The 15,154-nt window shown below is 47.2% G+C and overlaps 1 pseudogene; it reads right to left on the bottom strand.

Moving 5' to 3' along the window:
• The window catches only part of LOC119359735, a 78,926-nt pseudogene extending 70,873 nt beyond the window's left edge, over positions 1 to 8,053 (bottom strand).
• Positions 8,054 to 15,154: the final 7,101 nt, after the last annotated feature.

The following is a 15,154-nucleotide window of genomic DNA, read 5'->3' as shown; positions in this document are numbered from 1 at the left end:
GCCGCCGCCGCCGCTGCCCCGACCCACTGCGCCGCAGCCGCCCACGCGCCCCCGCCGCCTCCCTCTCCCCTTCCTCCCCCTCGTCACCGGCGGCCCGGACGCCGCCCCGTCCACCTCGTCGGGCTTCTCCTCACGCTCTGCGTCCTCGGGCTCCTCCCGCTCGCGCTCGCGCTCCCGCTCCCTCTCGTCGTCCTCCTCATCGCCGCTCCCCTCCCGCCGCCAAGCGCAGGTGAGCAACCGGCACCTCGACGCCGCCTCGACGCCGCCTCTCCTCCACAACGGCCGCTGCATCAGCCCAAGTAAGTTCTCCTCCTTCTTCTTCTTCTTTTAGATCCATTAGGCCTCCGGTCGATCTGTCCCGCGGGTGTGGATTAGGAACCCTTTGTTTCTTTCTTGGAATTGATTTTGCTCCGGTTCTTGGCTCTCTGCTCGGCATGCGATCCCTGATAGTTTCTATAATTGCAGAGCACTGATCGCGGCCTCATTTCCATCTTGTAGGTACTTGGAACTTGGAAGGGGGACAAGCAGGCGGAGCGGGTGAAGCCACACCGGAAGAAGTAGGCTGGAGGTGGAGTAAGAAGTGGAAGCAGAGAAAGAAAGGTTTGTTCCATGTCCTCGGATGAAGTTCCATGTTTCGATGGTCTCTGTGTAGTTTCTGATGCAGACCGTACATCCATCAAAAGCCACAATGCAAGCCAACTTTTATTTCTCTTGCCTGGTTCCACTAAGATGTGTTATTGCAAGCTATTAATTATTTTTCAGTTGTGAGCCTTGAGAAGATTATTTTTTTTCTATATTGTAGCTTTAACAGTTGTCAGTGTTCCATCTTTCTAGTCTCCTATGTTGAATAGAGACATACAATTTTTAGTGTTAAATCAATTGTGTGATCTCTTTTTCTATATTTCAAGGACTGCCCAATACAAGTAAAGCAATTTGTTCTGATCAGTCAACTGTGAGTGAATCAGGATGTTGATTAATGTGAGGAATTCACTTGCTGCTCCACTATTATAATTTGGTAGCTCAAAACTATACGTAGTATGCTTTGTGTGGAGTTTTTTCTTCAGTTTTGGCCACTATTGATGTTTAATACTTCATACAAAACACATGATAAAAAAATGACTCGATTTACTATAAAAACTACCTTTCCTGAATAATGCCATTTTTTTATTTTTACTAGCATGTTACCATTAAAATAGTGGTGAAAGTATTGCTTGTTACTTAGAGTAGTATAAAAGACATTTTGGACCAAAACAAGTTTCTGGTATAGTTAGAAGACGCCTGACCCATTGCTTGAGCCTTGTATTGCAAGTTGATGAAATTCGATTTGTTGGTGACTAGCTAGCTCATTCATTTCTAAAAAGCATGCAATGAGCTAGAACCCAGACATCTATGCTATCTTACTCCATGAGCCTCTACGCAGACCAAATGTAGCCAAAAACAAGACATCTATGCTATCTCACATCTAAGGTGTGCTACTGCACTACAGATTACCTGTTCTCTGGTTCAATTGTTGGTTCTATCTAATAATGCTGAGGGTTCTACTTTGGGGCTTTTTGATTCCAAGCAAACCTAGCTGATTTTTATCAAGAGGCCAAACATTCATCTAGTTTTGCTATGAATTGCTGCTAATGTATGATGTTTTCCTATGAATTTGCTATGTGGTACTGCTTATATATGCTAGAACTAATTTTGATATGGATGTGCTGATTGTGTCAAGTAGTAGTACAAGGTTGTTGCCCTCTGGATGCTACCATTGTATTTGCATAGAGGAAATATTGATGGCCTATCTGTCCTGCATATTATGCTTTGGATGTGCTTTGGCCTGATTGTTCACAGCAATATATAAATACTGTGGTAATACTAGTGTAGGCTTGTATAGTTGTATAGTTTCAGATGTCTCCTCTTCTGGGTCATGGACTTTGTGCCATGGCCACATTGGTCTTCTGTTTGGCCTCAATTTGGCCTGATAAATGATGGTCTACTAGCTGGTCTACTAGCTGGCAAGATGCTTTGGCAGAAGTTCAGAATTGTTATGCAGTGTTGTGTTCAGTTTTGGCAGGAGTTCAGAACTGTTAGGCAAAGGTCATGTCTCCGACCATCGTGCCGTGATGATTTTGCAGGTACCCCGGGAGGCCCTTGAGTTTGCTGGAATGTCGATTAACTTCCGTTCCGGCAAATTCAGGTACTCCATATGTCCTATTTTCAGCAAAGGTCATGCTGAAATTTTCCGTGAATTTTAGCATGACTTTGCTAAAAATAGGACATATGGGGTACTTGTGACTAATGCATGGGCCGGGGTATCTTAGTAGTTAATTAAGTAGGATCAAGTGCCCTGGCATACTTGTGACTAATGCATGGCTTTTAGGGTGCCTCGGTGTCGATAAAAACCGAAATGATGAAAGCTTAGGCTTTTAGGGTGCCTCGGCGTCGAAAAACCCTCAATGATAAAAGCTTAGCTTTTAGGATGCCTCGGTGTCGACAAACCCTAAATGATGAGACCATGATCTTGTTCCTTGACAATAACCAACTTTTTGAACAAACTTTGTTCCTATTTATAGAGAAACATGGCCAACAACGATGAGGCCGGGGGTTCGGGCGGCAAGAAATTCTGGGAGATGTCCCAGGAGATGGAGGAACAACCTCACTTGTATGAGGACGCCGCCTTCCCCATCGATCCTGAGACCACTGATGGTGCCGCCGAGGATGACCCCACTGATGCCACCACTGATGGTGCCGCCGAGGATGCCACCACTGATGATGGCGGCGCACGCACAGATGGCAGCCAACCGAAGAGGCAACGGAAGGACCGGCGCCCGACCGTGCTCCGCACCCTCAAGGAGGAAGTTACTGAAGTGGACTCCGACGGGAATCCAACGGCGCCCGAACGAATAGTCAAGGGGTACTCGCTTCAGCTCGGGTGCATTCTCCGGAGCACCGTCTCGATCAACACCGAGAACCTGAGGCATCCTGACCGAGGGAATTTGCGCAACCTCCTCTTCACGAAGCTGCACGAACGATACAAGTTCCCCGCTGAATTTGAAAACACAAGCCTCAAAGGGAATAAAGTGAACAATGCTGCCCCCACGAAGATGAGCAAGGCCCTGTCTACTTGGAAAAGCAATGTGAAGAGAATGATCGAGAAAGGTGAGAGTTATGAGAAGATCAAGGAGAAAAATCCTTCGATCACTGAAGATGACTACAACGACTTCAAGATCAATTGCTCGAGCACCGCAAACTCCGAATCAAGTAAGTGGGGGAAAGAAATGCGGGAGCTGAACTTAGGGGAACACACACTCGGTCCCGGCGGTTACAGAGTGGCGGAGCCTATATGGGACAAGGAGGAGGCGGACCGTGCCGAGCAAGGCCTACCGCCCCTCTTCGATAAATACGATGACAAGCAGACCAGGAACTTTGTCAGGGCCCGGTACAAGAAGGACCCAAAAACAAAGGAGCTTACCACGGATCCGAAGACCAGGGCGCTTGAGCTTGTTCTGGTAAGGAATACACCCCCGCGTAGTTAGCTCCATATGGTTGCATTCTAATTAATGAAGCCAAATTTCTAAATGGTTCACATTCCTTCCGCAGGCGACTGAAAGCAGTAGCGCGGGGTCGACTAAGAGCAACCCTTGGGACACCACTCTAAATAGGGCGTTGAATGTAATGAAGAACAAGGATAAGCTCAGTAAGCCGACGTCAGCTGGTCGTGTGGCCGGCAAAGGCTTGTCGACAAAATGGTCGTCATACTATAACACTGGTGGGCAAAAGGAGAAAAAGACCAGCTCGGAAAGCCAGGCGCGCGAGGTTCAAGAACTCAGGGCACAGGTGGCGCGGATTCCGGAGATTGTCCAAGAGCAAGTGCAACAACAACTCGGAGCGACGATCACCGCCATTGTGCCTACCTTGATCCAGGGGATTAGTGCATGGATTGCGGGCGGCCAACAGGGGCCGCCCCCGATTCCTAGCTTCACGGCCAGCAACTTGCAGAACGCGATGGCGGGGCCATTGGTGTCTCCGGCGGAGGCGGCATTGGTGTCTCCGACGCCGGCACGGGAGCTTAATGCACCCGGGTGTACGCCGGCCGGCACCTTTGCAGCAAGCGGCCCCTCCGTCAACTGCACGCCCGCCGTTGGCGGTGCCTCGACATTAGCCGAGCTCGATGCCATCATCACGGTAACTAATTAAGCCTCTCTCGGCCGAGGACTTCATCTCCTTGCCTTTGACTGGGCATCCCTAACGCCCTACATGTTTTCGCAGGGCGCCACCAACGTTCCGTGCACTCTCCTGCACTTCGTGAACAACGAGTTGGTCGATGTCGCCAAGGGAAAAATCGTTCAACCGGGCAACCCCTTGTTCCACGGTACCCAGATGCCACCCAACTTGTTTAGGGTTCAACTAGTTCGGGTGCTGCCAGGCTGCGACGAGTTGTTACCTCCGATTCGACCCATCGGGGCCGACGATGATGACGTGATGACCCTCAGCGCCTGCCTGAGCTGGCCCCTGCTTTGGCCGAAGAGCCAGATTCGTTTGGGGGCAGGGGACACCACCCCAAAGACAACACCGCCAGTCGTGCCGGCGCCAAGTCGGCCCCATGGCAAGACTGCCGCAACGGTGCCGGACATCCCTATGCCACTGGATCCAAACATGCATATGGCACAGGATCAGAACGACGACGACGGTGATACATTTGCCAACGTCGATCAGTACTTTGCCGATCATGGGTACGGTGGCGACTTCATGGGGCCTCCTTCTCAAGAACCCAACCCAACAAAAGACGTGCGCGATCTAGCTGGTACCGCGGAGAAGCCAAGTTGCAACAGGCGTCGTCTGCAGTTCAGCTCTCAGGAGACGCCTCCAGCTGCCGACTTCACCGAGCCTCAGATAGGCGAGGTGCGAAATATTATCACCCCCAACACACTCAAGAAGGCGGTCTGTGAGCAGAACTCGGTCCCATTACAGGAGAAGAAGAAGGCACACAAAAGAAAGACTAACAAGGGTGCGGGCCAGCCGGCACCGAGTACGATCCGTGCTCAGGACGGACCACCTTCACCTGAGGATTTAATGAGGAGGCTGCATGTGGCGGGTAGGCCGATGCTACCGAGAAATATGCTCGATGCTGCAACCGGTGCTATGCGGAGTCTGCATGACAGTGTTCTTTCTTTGGAGAAGCGGCGTCTCGGAGAGAAGGATGTGGCATACCCGGTTTTCGCGGCCAAGGTGCCAGAGGGCAAGGGCTTTGTGGATAACTCCATCGGGGGTATTGATCGTCCTGCGGTTTGATGACATCCACGCTATGTTGAACCTTCATCCGCTGCATTATACCTTCGTTCGGCTATTTTCGCTAAGTATGGAGATGCGGATCATTCGCGACAAGACCCCGGACATCGTGATAGTCGACCCCTTCTACATGTGTGCCAAGATCTTGGGCAGCGCTGGGGACCGGCAAGTCGCGAGTTCTTACCTCGAAGGCATCATTCTGGCAAACCAAGATAAGGATAACTTCCTCGTGCCTTACTTTCCCGAGTAAGTCCTCCCCTCAACCGCCCCGTAACATATGAATTCTTAGATTTCGATCGTTTTTCTTTTAACATTCCGTGTTTTCTGCAGTGACACACATTGCACGCTCATCCTCCTAAGCCCCAAATATTCCATGGCCACGTATTTCGACCCGGACCGTCATTCGAACGTAGACTACACAAATGTCAAGAAGGTTCTTGATGATGTTCTCCCCGGCTATGTCAAATCTAGAGGCACCTTCACCAGGCCTATTCGTAAGTACGGCAAGCACGTGTTCTCCCACAATACGACGTTCTGCTGCGTCAAGCAGCCGCCTGGCGGTTAGAAGGGTGCCTACTACGCCATCCATCACATGCGGGCGATCGTACGGGACCATCATCAACTTCTGCTACCGAGTAGACTCAAAGATTGGGCCGCGAGCGTGTCGACAATCCAGGACGCGGACATCAGACAAGAATTCTTTCGCATCCAGTCGGAGTTTGCGGAAATCATCCATCAAGATGTCCTTCGTACCTCGGGGCAGTTCTACCTCAGAAATCAACCGTCCAACAGTGACATCGACACAATGCTACAAATGCAGGCTGACAACGCCCGTTGTTTCATGACTCCCACGATAGACGGCGGCTTCATCCACGCTCCGGTCCCTTGAGTCGAGTCGAAAGCAGTGATGCTGTGTCTAGTTCTGAAACATCGATTGGCTCATGTTGTAATTAAACTTTAATGAACTTGTACTATGTCTCTTTGGTTTCGAGAGTCGTTCAACTTAAGATGTAATCGATGCTATTAATGTCTTGCTTTTCTCTTCCGATCGTTCTGTTGCATACTTATATATTGCTTATGTATTGTCTGTGAATTGGTACTAACGTTTCGTTTGGCTACTGCATAGCGATGTCGTCGTATGTCGTGTACAAGGGTAAGGTTCCCGGAGTCTACGACGACTGGGAGGAGTGTCGGAGACAGGTTCACCGATTCAGCGGTAACAGTTACAAAGGGTACGCCACTAGGGCCGAGGCCGAATCTAGATACGCCCGCTATCTAGCGGGAGAGGGGAGGGAGCGTTGGAGGAACCGGATGAAGACGAGTTTCATCGTGATGATGCTCATCATGATGACCGCAGCTCTCTTCTATGTGATGGTAGTTTAGATGATCGATATCGACTTGTAATGTGAAGACAAACTCGCGGTCTCGAGACTTGTAATATAATGTTCTATCTTTGTTCGGTCTTTTCAATTCGAAGACTAATATGATGAATTGTATTCGGAGACTAAAATGATGAATTGTATTCAGAGACTAATCTTCTATTGTATTCGATGAATCTGTTGTTGATGTGTGCTGTTTATATTTTGTCCAATTATACATTTTGTAACCTGTGCAAAAAACAGAAAATAAAAAAACCTAATATTCATACTAATGGCGCATCACATCATAGTGCGCCATTAGTATGCCAAAGGATACTAATGGCGCATCATTAATGCCGAAGTTACTAATGGCGCATCTTGTTGTCGTGCGCTATTAGTATGCCAAAGCACCTGGGTATACATGGCCCCCTGGGAGGCATACTAATGGCGCACTGTTGTATATACTAATGGCGCATCTGAGGTGCGCCATTAGTATACCAGATACTAATGGCGCACCAGTAGTGCGCCATTAGTAAAATATACTAATGGCGTGCTACTAATGGCGCACCACTAATGCGCCATTAATGGCCAAATTAGGTGCGTCATTAGTAGGCCTTTTCCTAGTAGTGTGATCAACAGCTACCGGCAACCTGGATTGCCTATCTTAGTATGCGTCAGGAGATCCGAGACTCACAGGTGCATCATCAACTGCAGCAAGATCTGATAGAGCATCTATGGAGGCTCAAGGGCGACGCCGGACGCGACGTGTGATGAAATATGAGTTTTTATTTGTTGAACTATATAATTTGTATTGAACTATTTGTTGTTGTACTATTTTGTTAAAGTATTTAATATTTTTTGATGAAATATGTGATAAAAGAATTTTATGTGCATAATTGAACGCCGAACAACGGTGAACCACGTCCAATATGAGCCTATTGTCGCCCATATGGACTCTTTATTCGCCGAAATGTGACTGAAAAATGGGCCAATTTCGACGTCTGAGAGCGAGCTGGGGGCGACGACTAGACGCGAAACTGCCCCAGCGCCGATTGCATCGCCGGCTCACCCCCAAGGGACGATTTTTATACGTTCTGAAGGGTCGAACGGCTGAAGATGCTCTTAACACTGCGTGTGGGTGAAAACATCCCAGTTGCTGAGGCCCTTGCCGTCCTCCAGGTACGCGCCCTCGATCTGGATGCCGGAAATCACAGCACGTTGGGAACGAATGGCATCTCAGAGAGAAGTACGACGACGACGGTGAAGCCGGCCAAGCTCCACCAGTTACTAACCTGGTAAGAAGAGGTGGCGGCGCCGAAGAGGAACCCGGGCGGGAACTCGGCGCGGTCGAGCCCTCTCGCCGACGGCGCAAGGATCGCCAGCGCCGCCAGCATGATGACCATTGCCATCGCCGCGGCCATTTCCTCAAGGTAGCTAAGCTTAGCTAGAAAGGCGACGCCTGCCTCTTCGTTTCTACTCCCCTGGATCAGACCAAGCTTATTTAAAGGCAACAGCGAAGTACGCCATGTCCCTGTCACCTGTCACTATATCTAATCATGCCTCGGGCCGCTGCCGATATACGAAGTGAGTACGTACGGCACCGCCGATATTTACCGCGCCGGCCGGCTCATCGTCACCGCCCACAAGGCCAGGCCAAGCTTTGTTCGGGGACTTGGGGTAACTGAGATCCACATGGTGCGCGCGAGAGCGACGTGTGAAGGGCGATAATGGATCCATCTCTGACGTACGCGCTGGCTTGGCGGACTAGACGATGCCCGTCGAATCAGCTCTACCAAAGCGCCGGGTCCTCGATGGATCCATCTCTGCTCTTGCTCGTGCGTCCTCCGATGCGTCGTCCGCGGGAAGAAACAAGCCGTCGAAAGCAACCTGACCGGCACACGACATGGTCGTCGCCTCACAGGGTAGGTAAGCACGGCTCGGCGCGCGCTGATCCCGTCTGGTCGAGCTCTGGTGCGGCTCTGGATGCTGCCGGTGGATTTGTGCGCGGCCCGGCGGCGACATGTGTCACTCACGTGGGGTTGGGCGGCGTCTCGCCAGAGTGATTTTGCGACAGGGAAGACGTGGCCGCGCGTGGCGAGCCACCAACCCGCCGGAATCGGTTCATCATCTTAGTTGCTGCAAGAAGCCAGAGTGATTATGACCATGCCCTAGGCTTGCCCCATGTGGCGTGAATTGAACTAGGATGAGGAGTGGCAAATTGAAGTGAATTTGTTTGTGTTGTAGTCAAGAGGATCTGATTGTCTGTTTTATTACACAACGAGTTACCCTTAATTGTGAAAAAAACTACCAAAGAGATTGACGACCTCGACAAAATTGCTGAGACGCGCACCTTATCTCAACAAGAGATTGAATTGAAAAATCAATCTAATGAGAAGGTTGCACGTCTTTTGCGAGAAGAGGAGATCAAATACTACCAAAGATCCAAAGCCGATTTCATTTTGATGGGTGATAGTAATACAAGATACTTCCAATTGGTCGCTAATGGGCGGCATCGGAAGAAATGTATTTACAGTCTCCAACAAGAGGAGGGGCGGATCGAAGGTCAGGAGGAGCTCAAAAAGTATATCACCAACTACTACAAATCTCTATTCGGGGCGACGGTTGATGGGAACTTCACTCTTGACGAGTCCCGAACAGACGATATTCCACAAGTCACGGCAGAAGAAAATGATATCCTTACAGCACCGTTCTCCGAAGAGGAGGTGAGAGCTGCGGTGTTCCAAATGGAACATAACAAAGTTCCAGGCCCAGATGGTTTCCCGGCAGAATTCTACCAGAATTTCTGGGATATCATCAAGTCTGACCTTTTGGAGTTGTTTAATTGTCTTCATGCCGACAGACTTGACCTATTCAGACTTAATTTTGGGGAGATTGTCTTGTTGCCAAAGATTAAGGAGGCCGAACGGATCCAACAGTTCAGACCCATATGCCTCCTTAATGTAAGCTTCAAAATTTTCACCAAAGTGGCTACGAATAGGTTAAACTCAGTAGCTGACCATATTGTCCGGCCATCTCAAACGGCTTTCATGCAAGGAAGAAATATACTCGATGGTGTAGTAATCCTGCATGAGACCGTCCATGAGATGCACCGAAAAAACATGAGTGGAGTCGTATTCAAAATCGACTTTGAAAAAGCCTATGACAAGGTCAAATGGCCTTTCCTCCAACAGGCCCTAAGGATGAAAGGTTTCTCTAATAAATGGCGTCAGTGGATCCGTAATTTTGTAACTGGAGGTAGTGTGGCCATCAAAGTCAATGATGACGTAGGCCATTACTTTCAAACAAAAAAAGGACTACGACAGGGTGACTCCATGTCCCCAGTGTTATTTAACATTGTCGCTGACATGTTGGCTATTCTGATTGAGCGCGCCAAGCAGGACGGCCAGATTGCAGGAGTAGTGCCACACCTTGTGGATGGTGGCCTCTCTATTCTGCAATACGCCGATGACACAATTCTCTTTATGGAACATGACCTAGATAAGGCTCGAAACCTGAAACTCTTGTTGTCAGCATTTGAGCAAATGTCGGGTCTCAAAATTAATTTCCATAAAAGTGAACTTTTCTGCTTTGGAGAAGCTGTTGAGGCGGCGGCCGATTACGCTGACCTGTTCGGTTGCACACATGGCCAATTCCCGATTAAATATCTGGGAATACCGATTCATTATCGGCGTCTCACCATTGCGGAGTGGAAGCATGTAGAGGAGCGGCTAGAGAAACGTTTGAGCAGTTGGAAAGGCAAATTGCTCTCAGTTGGAGGACGGCTGGTTTTGATTAACTCTGTCCTCACAAATATGGTTCTTTATATGCTCTCTTTCTTCCAACTCCCAAAAGGGGTCCTGCAAAGACTGGACTATTTTAGATCCAGATTCTTTTGGCAAGGAGATGGTGAAAAGAAAAAATACAGGTTGGCCAAATGGAGTGTGGTTTGTAGGCCAAAAGACCAAGGTGGCCTTGGAATTCATGACCTGGAAGTCAAGAATGAGGCCCTACTTAGTAAGTGGTTGTTTAAACTTCTTACCGAGGATGGTGTTTGGCAAACCATGCTGCGCAACAAGTATCTAGGTCAAAAGGCGGTGTCTCAGGCATATTGGAAACCTGGTGACTCGCACTTTTGGGCTGGCCTAATGGCAGCAAAGAAACATCTCTTTCGCTTTGGGTCTTTCGCGATAAAGGACGGGTCGGAGATTCGTTTTTGGGAAGACATCTGGCTAGGCAATGCCAGTCTCCGAGAACAATATCCAGCCTTGTACAACATCGCTCGCGATAAGAATAAAACTATTGCGCAGGTGCTCAGTTCATTCCCGCCCAATATTTCTTTTAGGCGGGATTTGATTGGCCCCCGTCTTACGTCATGGCATAATCTTTTATCCCGTCTGGATTTGATCAATTTGACACAAGGTCGGGATGTGTTTCGCTGGAACCTTACTGCATCGGGGTCTTTCACAGTAGACTCTATGTATCATGCGCTCACGCATTCTGAGGTACCAGTGAGTAATAACAAGAAAATCTGGAAGTCAAAGATTCCACTAAAAGTTAAAATCTTCATGTGGTATCTTCGTAGGGGAGTTGTTCTAACCAAAGACAACCTCGCACGGCGCAATTGGCCAGGGAGTAAGATGTGTTGTTTTTGTACTCATGAAGAGACAATCAAACACCTCTTTTTCCAATGCAAGTTTGCACGTTCTACGTGGTCAGTCATCCAAATAGCGTCAAATTTGTATCCGCCCACAAGTGTCGCCAATATTTTTGGTCATTGGTTGGATGGTATTCCAAATAGGTTGAAAACGCTAATAAGGGTGGGAGCGTATGCCTTACTATGGTCGCTTTGGCTATGTAGAAATGATTTGGTTTTCAATAACAAAAATGCTTCTCCTTTGCAGGTTATTTTCCGTTGTACGCACTCGCTTCGTACGTGGTATACGCTACAACGAGTGGAGTACCAACCGCTGTTCAAGGCGGTGTGTATGCGGTTGGAGCAGGTGGCTACGGAGGTTTTTACCCAACATGGGTGGCAGCATAATCTCCGGATCGGTCCATCACCCCTTTCGACATAGGCATAGTGTCGGTCTATATGACTCTACTGTCGCCCATTTGTCGTTTTTTCTTCCTTTTTTTTACAGACTTTAGGTGATTGGCTGTGTGCATCTTAGTTATGCAGAGGCCGGGTGTTACTCATAATGCTTTGTATCTTCTTGATGCTACTTTTTGAGATAATAAAAGCGCCCTTTATCGAAAAAAATTGTGAAAAAAACGAGTTACTCTTGGTTCTGTTTGTGCTGTGTGCCTATGCCATCGTTATTCTGTGTATTTTATTGAGCTTTACATCTATTAAGTTGTATCTTGATAGAGATGCACTGGATTCGCAAGTAGTTTTAGTGCTTTTCTAGATAACTCATCCAAGCAGTAAATTTGGATTAAGATTTACTTACTAAACTGTACACAACATTGTCCATTGATAAACAAATAAACAAAAGAAAAGTCCACATTACAACCCTCAATTAACCATACAGTTTAAAATACCCCCCTCAACTCCAAAACCGGTTATCCCACACCCTTAACTTGTCATCTGGCAAAAATCAACCCCGTGCTCACTTTTGACTGGTTTTGATTGTTTTGACCGGTTTTGACTGCATTGAGAGTTGACTGGGCAACACCACATCACCTCTTGACTGGTTTTGACGTCCCCAGCAGCTGATCGCTGACGGGTTTTGACGCTGCATGCGAACTGGTTCGCCGGGGACATGGCGGAGCTGATCGCTGACATGGAGATCAGGTCGCTGTTGCTGGAGACGAGCAGAAGGATCCTCAGGCGGGTGGCAGTGTTCGGCGTGTTCAAGCGCCACGCCGTCGGCCGTGGCCTACTCCGACTGCAGCTTCGTCTACGGCGAGATGCACCAGACACGAACCAAGCTAGCTGATTCCTTAAGTAGCTAGACTAGATCGATTCCTGATGCTGGCTAGCACACGCACGTATATAAGTATTACTAGCAAGTAGGCAGGTGTATGCTTTGTGAGGCTAGCTTCAAGTACGCACGAGGCACGACACGATGAAACAAACATGTGAGAACACGACGATGAGCGACACGCTCCCGTTAATCTTTTTATTGCTTTTTTGGTATACATCCGTGTTGGCGCTCCCCTCCGAATATGGCACGCACGTCCTGGAAGCCAAAAAAATCACCAAAGTGACGTGGCAATGCAAACAACACGGTCTGCTAGTCAAAACAGGCCCCGTGTGAAAAAAACAGCTTCTAGCGGGTCAGGGGGGGGGGGTCTTTTGAATGGTATGAAAAGTTGAGGGTGTAGAATGACTGGTTTTGGAGTTGAGGGGGTATCTTAAACTGTGTGGTTAGTTGAGGGTTGCAAAGTGGACTTTTCTCAATAAACAAAGAAAACAAGGTTCAGTGTGAACCTAGGCATAAAATTGCAACGTGATACGTACATTAGCTGTCGAAGAGACACGCATGCACTTTTGATTAGTTTCATATTGCGCACCTTTAAGTCTTTGGATTTCTGACAGCTTAAGACCATCCACAGTCCACTTAAGCTTACCATTTGGCAATACGTTATTTTTGGCCAATTTGCCAATTTCATTATCCTTAAACTTTAGAGCTTTCTATGGCTTCTTTTCGGAAGAAATAGCCTGTGCTTGCAATCTGCCAATTGCATCATCCTTCACCTTAAGAACATCTACACTCTGCTGCCTGTTGCATTGCACTATGAGCAGCTTCTGCTCGCGATCTTTCAAGCTCATGGTTTGTCTTTTGGACCAACACCATAAGATCATCTATACCCTGCTGAAACTTTTGATCTTGTGCTTCCTCCCCTTTCTTATTCCTAACAAGCACGTTGTAGTCCTGCTGCAGTGTACTCAAATGGTTACTCACAAGTTCGTTTTCTGAGAGTAATGCAGAAACTTCCTCCTTTGAGCTCAGAAACTGATAAGCCACCTCGTAAGCATGCTTTAGTTGTCTTCTTAATTCACCTGCCCGTGGTCTCTCACGTACGGCTTCAGTCCGTGACAACAGTAGTAGCTAGTATCAAAGAAAAGACCGAGAGGGATGGAAACCTAGCGAGGAAGGTAGCAAATCGATCCGTGTAACCTGGGCGTGTACTAAAGTTCCCTGTACTTTTTTGAGTTTAATCTGAGCATCCAACCAATTTCTGTAAGGTGGGCATTGCTTATACTTTATATATTATGAGTCCAATGTTTGCCAATCCCTATTTAATTCTCTATTTGCTCCCTTTTTGATTCAAATCCATGAACGAATAAGTTCGATCTCTCCCTGTTTAATTCAAGTCGGAAATGTTCATAAATGCTACTCATCAGTCAGTAAATGAACAAAAAGCCATGACTTATCTTTAGTCAGTTTTTGTTAATGAGTAAATTAGTGCTTGAAGATTACAATTGCTTCATATATAATACCAAATATATCAGTCAGCAACAGCTTCTGCCAAGCTGCTGGATCGACGCCGACCGCCGCCACGACTAACCTCAACCGCCTGCACGCCATGGGCAACAACCATGGAGGCCGCACCTCCGGCGGCTCGCCTGCCAGTACCTCCACCAACATCTCCTCCATTTGAGTTAATTGCACGGAGATACCACAATTGTGGCAGTGCGTGCAGATGATACCGTTTTTCGTATTTTTTACAAGTCAGTATTATATTTAGGGCAGTCTGTTACAAAATAGCCTAAACTGCATATAACAGTGTATTAACGGTGTGTCTAAACATTGGGGCCCGCCTGTCAAGTGCTGATGTGCCATGTACTTTTGCAAAAAATACCCTTACTTTTTATTTAATCAGGCATTCGTCTCTTGTTTCCCGGAAAAAGGGTCCTGCCAGAGAAAAACTGAACAAAATTCCGCACGAGCGCGCAGTTGCCTTGATTCAAACTTTCGCCGCGTTAATCCTGGCTCGCCGACGCTGCCACTGCCCTACTCCACCTTTTGCGTCAAAATGCACGCGTACTTCTTTTATAGTTTGAGTCATTTCGTTTTTCTCTTCGTATATGTTATTTTCGTGTATATTTCTTTTTGCGTGTCTGTTCTATCTTTTCTCAGATTTTGGGTATTCTTCGGGCCGTATGCATTGTGCGTATTGTATATAGAAAAACAATTATGCACATATATATATATATATATTGTATATTAAAAATGTTCAATATATATATGATGTATGTTTTTATAATACGAAAAAGTTCATCGTATATTTAAATGTTCATCTTATATTTAAATAATATAATTTTACATTAAAAAATATTCAATATGTACATTGAACGATGTGATGAACATTTTATTTAAATACGATACACTTTTGTAATATATGATGAACTTTTCAATATATGATGCAATGAACATATTTTGAATTATATGATGCGATGAACATCTTCTTAATATTGTATAACCTTTTTCAGTATCGTATTACATTTAATACAAAATTTTTAATATACACATTTTTGTAATATACGGTGAACGTTTTTGTAATTAGGAAAACAC

This window comes from Triticum dicoccoides, chromosome 2A (assembly GCF_002162155.2).
Source record: "Triticum dicoccoides isolate Atlit2015 ecotype Zavitan chromosome 2A, WEW_v2.0, whole genome shotgun sequence".
In the NCBI taxonomy this organism is placed as follows: domain Eukaryota; kingdom Viridiplantae; phylum Streptophyta; class Magnoliopsida; order Poales; family Poaceae; genus Triticum; species Triticum dicoccoides.
Note: the sequence above shows the minus strand (reverse complement) of the source record. Positions and strands in the feature narration are given on the sequence as shown.